Source organism: Misgurnus anguillicaudatus, chromosome 11 (assembly GCF_027580225.2).
Source record: "Misgurnus anguillicaudatus chromosome 11, ASM2758022v2, whole genome shotgun sequence".
Lineage (NCBI taxonomy): Eukaryota > Metazoa > Chordata > Actinopteri > Cypriniformes > Cobitidae > Misgurnus > Misgurnus anguillicaudatus.
This window is the reverse complement of record NC_073347.2, coordinates 11,759,187-11,767,576: the sequence shown is the minus strand read 5'-3', so window position 1 is coordinate 11,767,576 and position 8,390 is coordinate 11,759,187. Positions and strand designations below refer to the sequence as shown.

General features: G+C 35.7%; 1 long non-coding RNA gene across 1 annotated transcript; it reads left to right on the top strand.

The window, feature by feature from the left end:
• The first annotated feature begins 5,388 nt into the window (after positions 1 to 5,388).
• LOC141368792 (uncharacterized) lies at positions 5,389 to 8,120 on the top strand. The gene is made up of 2 exons (XR_012372112.1): positions 5,389 to 6,217; positions 6,270 to 8,120. It is a non-coding gene; the product is annotated as an uncharacterized lncRNA (long non-coding RNA).
• Positions 8,121 to 8,390: the final 270 nt, after the last annotated feature.

Below are 8,390 nucleotides of genomic sequence, written 5' to 3'. Positions count from 1 at the left end.
AGTCGTCCTTGGGTGCTGAATCTTGGAGCAGTTCTAATCTGACACAGTCTGACTGTGGTGAGCTCTGTGGGCATGACTCAGCGGAGATTGTGTCCATGAGCAGTGGTTGTTGTGGCTGCGTGGTGTTATCTCTGTCCTTGTGGGATATGTCAACGTCATGTCCATTCAGGTGCTGGAGAGAGGTCCTGTGGTCATTCATACTCTGTCCAGGTGTGTGTGTGCCATTCAGGTTGAGTGGATTGGCACACACTGCTGAAGGATGATGAAGGGAGAAATAGATATTGTCCTTTAGCACTCTTGCACCCAGTCTGTTTGGGTGGATGCCATCCTGTTTAAATAGTTGTCTCTGACTCCAGAAAAGATTGAAGTTGTTGATAAAGTTCAGTCCCTTTATGTTGCAGGTTTTTTGCAGCCATGTATTAAGTCCAAGCAACCGTGAAAACCTATTTGTTCCTCTTGCTGGTGTAGGACAGGTGGACAAGTTTTGTTTTTGGAGCTGGACCATAAAACAATAAAAACCACATTCTGTGTCTATTTTTGAGAGACCTGTTGTCTCTCTCCACAGGGGTCACAGATACCCAGGAACTGATCTGTATTTCACCCCCTCTCTCTTCTCCTTTAAGGGTTTGGTTACTGGAAATATACTAAACACATGTAACATTGGATATATCATATGTTGTGATGCTACAAAGGTTTCATCTTCATGTTTGGTGTTGTTTTAAAGGTCATGGTGCGATGGTTAAAAAGGTCTAATTTCTATAATGCTAAGAGAAAGTATATCAAAGTTTAAAACTTAAGACATAATCTGTACTCCTGTGATGGGTGTCAACTCATGAGGAGATCTAGATTACAGATGGTTAACAGTCCCATTTGGTGCTCCTTCAGGTCACGAGAACCGACCAACCAAATCCTGTTTTGAGATTTTATTATTCTTTGTCTCATTCTGTGTATATAAGGTGGCTTGGCAAGAGACTCTGGGAAGTATTCTTTAGCAAGAATCTTCCCCACACTTTGGGTGTGTGTATTCAGACATTATGGAAGCATTCTTTAGCAAGAATCTTCCCCACACTTTGGGTGTGTGTATTCAAACAGAATGGAAGACATCTTAACAAGAATCTTTCTGAACCATTTTGGGTATATTATATTCATAATGGAAGTACTCTGTAGCCAGAGTGTCTATTGCCAGGTATGACTTTGTAACTTTTGCAACTGTTGATCATTTTAATTAATTGGACTTGAATCAAATTCTGTATGATATTGTTTAATTTATGTTTGAAGCTGAAACCTGCCTGGTATAATAAATTGTTACATTTGATTCATCTGAATTATTCAGAAATTGTATTGATTTATTTGAATTCTTTCAGAAATTGTTATGATCAGTAGATTAGAAGGAGTCTGGTATTACCGCAAGATTATCGTGTCAGGATATTATCACACTGAGGTTTTGATGTTCGAATGGAGCATGGGGCACATTCATTAAAACTCTCAGATTTATGTTTATCACCTGCCTTAGCAAGTTGCATGAGTGCTAAACTAAAGTAACTATTTTTATGATCGGAGCAAGCATGGAGCGGCCAGACATAAAAATATTAGTTTACCCGGTAACCTCTGACTAAGATCAGACTGACAATTTTGTGTCCGTGAGATGTACGCAAACGGCCGGCGTATGCTCTGTGCGATACCGGGTCCCTAATGAACGAATAACTAAGACTATGGGAATTAATAAATAATCAAACATCTAAATTATGATCAACAGATAATTGGAATAATGCACTAAATTCTTAGTATATTAAATTGGAGTCAGATTATAATTTAAACACAGAGATCAAAGAAATGAGTTTAATCATGATTATGGAATTATTCTTCTAGAAGCGCTGAGGAAGGAACGAACACGAGTCCCCTTCACCCACTCCACTTGTATCTGTCGTTGGGCTTGTGGGTGTTACCTTACAGCTTGGTGATCCCGACGTGATGACGTATACCACAGGACGTGATGACGTATACCACGGGACGTGATGACGTAGTACACCCGAACAAGTGACGTGGTACTCCAGGAAGCTTTCCAGCGCGACATTTTAACCATAACAGAGTACTCCATTCATCGCAAAATAGGAGGTTTAAACGTCTACTTTTCTGTCTGCAGCTGTGTTGGTAAGTTGATATTATTTGCCTATTAGAAATGTTGAGGGTGAGCATAAACGCACCCGTATGTTGTAGAATGGGACGGTTAACTCCCATTGAAAGTCCGGAGAAATCCGGTTGTGCATGAAAATTAGAATAACAACACAGCTGTCAGAGAAATAATAACATTGCGGATAAGGAATTAATATATTTCCTCGCGTTTCGATTCAAACATCATCTCCTGTGTTTACACTCAGTAGGAGTGAATATTACATGGACTAATGACTAAATGTTATCGTGGTACATTACACAAAGTCGTAAATTTGAGTCTAAAAGTGGAACATCGCTGTGGCGATTATGTATTTGCGTTGTGGAACGATCTCGCAACTATATCTGAAACCCGTAAAGTATTAGCGAATATCCGTGAATAATAAAAATCCAGTCGGATGACAAAACTCCGTGCCCAAGTCAATGCGTCCATGTATGTAAACAAACCTGCGCAAAACAGGCGATAATAACTCTGTTAATGGAAATACACAGCATGACAACAGCAGTGTAGATGAGAATAAATTCCCTTTGTTAGCAAATTAAAGATCTTTTGTTTGTTAAAGCAACGAAAGATAAACTTAAAATGGATTAACATTATCCAAATTTTATTCTGGTTCTCAAATAAGGGTAAACATTGAATTAATACAGTGATAACTATTGAACTCTCTGTATGAGATTTTATGTTGTTCACAGCACATGTGCAACATTTAAAGGAACAAAATCCTTCAGAGCAAGAATTAACTTAATTAAAGGGATGTTATGTACATTTAAACTACAGTGTAGTTTAAGGTGTTTGCATATGAGAAGTGAATTTCGGGTTTATATGATTGATATGACAAGGTCAAATGTTTATATTAATCTTTATAGGATCAGTAAATGCAGTAAACTATACAGTTTACATACTATACATGATGAGTTAAGGAGATAATTGTAATTATGGAGAATGAAGGAGAGATGGAAGTGTATAAATGATTGAAGGCAGCATTGTTGGGGTTAGAGGTTCAGTGCATGCAGAGTGGAACTAAATGTTGGATATTAAGCAAGTAGGGAGATAGAGATTTGTAACAAATCGATTGATATGGAATGATTAGGAGTGATTTTGTTAAAGAACACTCAGAACTGGATAAGTGTAGATAGAATGGAACCAGGAAGTTTTGTTACAATTCCTTAATTAATGCAGGATTTCTCATTGTGTAAATAAGGTAAATTGAGCTAAAGCTTTGACTGATGCACAGCAAAATAATGATGAAACTGCTAAAATGGTCAATAAAACACCTATGATCAGAAAATTTCACCACTGAGATCAAAGGGCTTTAACCCCCTCTCAGAAAAGATCTGCTGTTTCTCCTTGTTTCAAGGGAAATATTTTAGCTTGGTTGTAACAAATAAAATACATCATTATTTTCTGTGAATCAATCAAAGTGATTTAAGGCAATGATTAACAACATGATATACAGTACAGCGGTGTTAAAAGTTCTAGGCTTAGTCCTTTCTTTATGAGATTATGGGAATTGTCAAATAAACAATTTAGTCCAATTGTCTAGAGATTGTTGAAGCTGAGTCTTTGTTTCTCTATGAGATTGTGGTAATTGTTAAAGAGCAATTTGTTATCTAATTGTCTAAAGATTGTGAAAGTCATAAAAATAGAGCTTATAGCTGAGTCCTGACATCACAGCAGGAATACAGAATTCCTGTTTAAAGTGAATCAGTGGGAGCTAGTAAAAGTGTTTTTAAACTTCTGTATGTCTTCAGCCTAAAAGTGTATGACTTTAAAATCTAAAGCAAAATTTGTGCCTTACGCTCTATTCATTGATTACTTTTCATATTCAAATAGAATAACATCTAAAGAAGACTTAATGAGACCTCAGCTAAAAACATGAGAAAATTGTGCCCAATTCCAGAGGGCCACAAAAAACCACAGCTGAGCAATGAGTTAAGTTCTGTACCCAGCATGTGCTGCGGTGCATTGCATCCTAAAAACAACAGAGAACTGTTGCTGTTAGTAGACCTGTTAATGCAGCTGCTACTGCAGGGTCAATTCACAGAAATGTGTTCTCAATTTTTCAAAAGTACCATCATTCTAGAAGCCCTTGAGACCAGTTATAACATTTATTTTAATTAATATTATTTTTTAATATAATGTAATTTATATTATAATTACCTTATGATATACATTATATTATAATGGCCAGACAGGCCTAATATGGTGAAAAATTATGCATTACAGGCATTTCAAACTTACATGATTAAGACCCACAAAAAGGCCCAGGGAATATTTAGATTCAGATTTATTTGGTCCACTATCTCGTGCCAAAACGGGGGTATGTGTATGCTTTTGCTTATTGTTGTTTGTTGTTTATTGTTGTTTGTTTGTTGTTGTTTATTGTTGTTTGTTTGTTGTTGTTGTTGTTTGGCTTTGTTTTTTGCTTTGCAGGAACACTGATAATATCATGGCACCAGATAGCAAACCAAACAACTCTTTTATAAGTTTGAAACATCAATTTAAACTGAATCTGATCAGTCAATGTACTTTTATAGTTGGTTGAAACTGTGGGAAATGTTAAATCATCAGAAATTACAGTCCTACAGGTCACAGAGAATTAAAAGTTTAATAGTGTGTACCATAAACACAGCAGTTAAACATGTGAGCTGACGGTACTGAGAACAACTCAGAGTAAAGCCATTTAAATTTAAGATTAAAATTAAAGTTAATCCCAAAATTTCCCCAGCAAAACTGGGACTTCTTATGCTCATAGTTTAAATGCAAATGCAGTTTATGGTGCTATACACACTCAAACTGAAACAACATAGTCAAATATAACAGAAAATTCCCAACTTAATCTGGCCTCTGAAATTAATTTACAGAAAGTAATGATACAAATCTTCTTAACAGGAAGAATTTAATGCATTGCTGTCATTGACAGCTGTGTGGTAGTGACATCATTTTAAACTAAAGATGATGCCATATCTTAATGCAAATTGCCCAAAATTTTAGAAATTAATGTTTCTTTTCTGTTATCTTAACTTTTTTCCTTTCAGGTGGATTACTATGACTCCTTAAAGGTATTGCGGAGGATTTTCAGTTTCCGGGTGGATCATCAAGACTATTGGTCCTCCTAGCTGTCAATCAGGAGTGTTGTGCAATTGCATTTTTTAAAAAGTGGAGAAAGGCGGTTCTTTTCTAAAATTCGAGACAATCCTCCGCTATACCTTTAAGAGTCCTGACACTAGAGACGTGTCTGAGCCCAAATACAGGCACAAACCTAAAATGCAGGAGGTGGGTGTGATAATGCTTTGAGGGGTCATACACATCTCACAGTAATAAACTACTATATTCATTATATGACCTCCCGATGTAGCATCGGAACTAAAATTGTGCAACACAGATTACTTTAGGTTAGAATCCACCCACTTCCAGGCATGAACATGTAATGCACATATTTTCACCATTACAACAACATAACACTGCGACCTGGTATAAGTTTTAAAACTATCCAGGCTTAAACCATCACACATATATATGATAAATGACTTAGAATCCAAACTCTAGAGTTTGTCATACATGCAAACCCATTTAGCATCTCACACATAGGAGAGAAAATTAAAGGTCAACTTATGATTTTAATTTCATGGTAATATAAACTATTGGGTCAATTTTCTCTTGAACTACAAGAAACATTTCAGTGTGCATGGAACATATGTATGGTTATAGTCACACATCAATTGTTTTGTCTCTGATTGTACAAATACAGGTGAAATAAGAACTATTAATTGATTACATAAGACCTATTTCAGATTAAAAAAAGTAAGTGAAGAATGAAATGGCTAGCATGGCTGCAGACATGTCTAAACATTTCAAACTTTACAAAATGGTTATATTTGAAGTGCTGGCACTTCTAATGATCAATCACATAAATCAGACACCTTACCATTGAATGTGACTAAACCAACATATATGTACAGAATTATTTGACAACATGCAAAGAATTATTGACAATGGATAAATAAGAAATTCAGAAATTATTTGATTTAAGTTTAAGTTGTCTGGGTATGTTTTAAGTTACTTCATTGAAATCTTGATTTAAGTTTAAGTTGTCTAGGTATGTTTTAAGTACTTAATTGAATTCTTAGATATACATGGTTAACTTGCATTTCAAGGTTTTGAATAATTCTATTATTATTAAAATTATAAATATATCATATTATATATACTTTAGTATAAATATCTGTATTTTATATACATATAATTTACATTTATTTGTATTATATTTGAATGGTATTGTTATTATATGCTTTAATGATGTATTGTATACCACTGGTAAATATGCTAGTTAAAATAACTTTTGCCACTCTCCCTTTAAAATACACAGATTATATCAAAATTCCACTCTATGTTCAATATGCATAGTAGTGAAGAGTTTGGTAATGGGATCACCTTTTGGGACAAATTATTTTGAAAAAGGAAAGGAGACCTTATTTACCATTCGCACCAATATTATGAAACATCTAATAATGTCACGTGTTATTGTAATCCTTCACAACTATTTCCTTCCAAGGAAAGTCAAGTTCATCAGTGTTCAGTCATTTCATGGTCATGTGTATTATATTCCAATTCCCTCTCATACAGTGGTACATTCTCAGTGTGAGGAATTCCTTCACCTACGGAGGTCTGACTTTTCTATTAAAAAACACCTTCTGCCAATAGGTAACAGAGGACTGTTCAAAAGGTCAGGAAAATATCCAGGGGAGGACCCCATTAGAGACAGATGCTTCTAAATGTTGAGAGGAGACAGGTTCCATGAACAGAGCACATGCGTTTGGCTGACACAATGGACTTTGTACAACAAATTTCAACCAGATCCATTTGGGAGATTATTTAACTACGAGAAGCACAGAGATTCTGTCCATCACAGACACCTGTTCAGCACAGTTAAGTTCCTGCTTTGATATCTGCAGGCATTGTTTAACATTACAGGTGTTCATCTTGAAAAGACTGTTACAATTACAGAGGACGTATGGAGACCCAAGAAGTCCACCCAAAATGAACCCTTGGGTACTCTGACAGTTTCCCAATGGTCAGGGGAGGAGATGTAGGACAGGTGGACAAGTTTTGTTTTTGGAGCTGGACCATAAAACAATAAAAACCACATTCTGTGTCTATTTTTGAGAGACCTGTTGTCTCTCTCCACAGGGGTCACAGATACCCAGGAACTGATCTGTATTTCACCCCCTCTCTCTTCTCCTTTAAGGGTTTGGTTACTGGAAATATACTAAACACATGTAACATTGGATATATCATATGTTGTGATGCTACAAAGGTTTCATCTTCATGTTTGGTGTTGTTTTAAAGGTCATGGTGCGATGGTTAAAAAGGTCTAATTTCTATAATGCTAAGAGAAAGTATATCAAAGTTTAAAACTTAAGACATAATCTGTACTCCTGTGATGGGTGTCAACTCATGAGGAGATCTAGATTACAGATGGTTAACAGTCCCATTTGGTGCTCCTTCAGGTCACGAGAACCGACCAACCAAATCCTGTTTTGAGATTTTATTATTCTTTGTCTCATTCTGTGTATATAAGGTGGCTTGGCAAGAGACTCTGGGAAGTATTCTTTAGCAAGAATCTTCCCCACACTTTGGGTGTGTGTATTCAGACATTATGGAAGCATTCTTTAGCAAGAATCTTCCCCACACTTTGGGTGTGTGTATTCAAACAGAATGGAAGACATCTTAACAAGAATCTTTCTGAACCATTTTGGGTATATTATATTCATAATGGAAGTACTCTGTAGCCAGAGTGTCTATTGCCAGGTATGACTTTGTAACTTTTGCAACTGTTGATCATTTTAATTAATTGGACTTGAATCAAATTCTGTATGATATTGTTTAATTTATGTTTGAAGCTGAAACCTGCCTGGTATAATAAATTGTTACATTTGATTCATCTGAATTATTCAGAAATTGTATTGATTTATTTGAATTCTTTCAGAAATTGTTATGATCAGTAGATTAGAAGGAGTCTGGTATTACCGCAAGATTATCGTGTCAGGATATTATCACACTGAGGTTTTGATGTTCGAATGGAGCATGGGGCACATTCATTAAAACTCTCAGATTTATGTTTATCACCTGCCTTAGCAAGTTGCATGAGTGCTAAACTAAAGTAACTATTTTTATGATCGGAGCAAGCATGGAGCGGCCAGACATAAAAATATTAGTT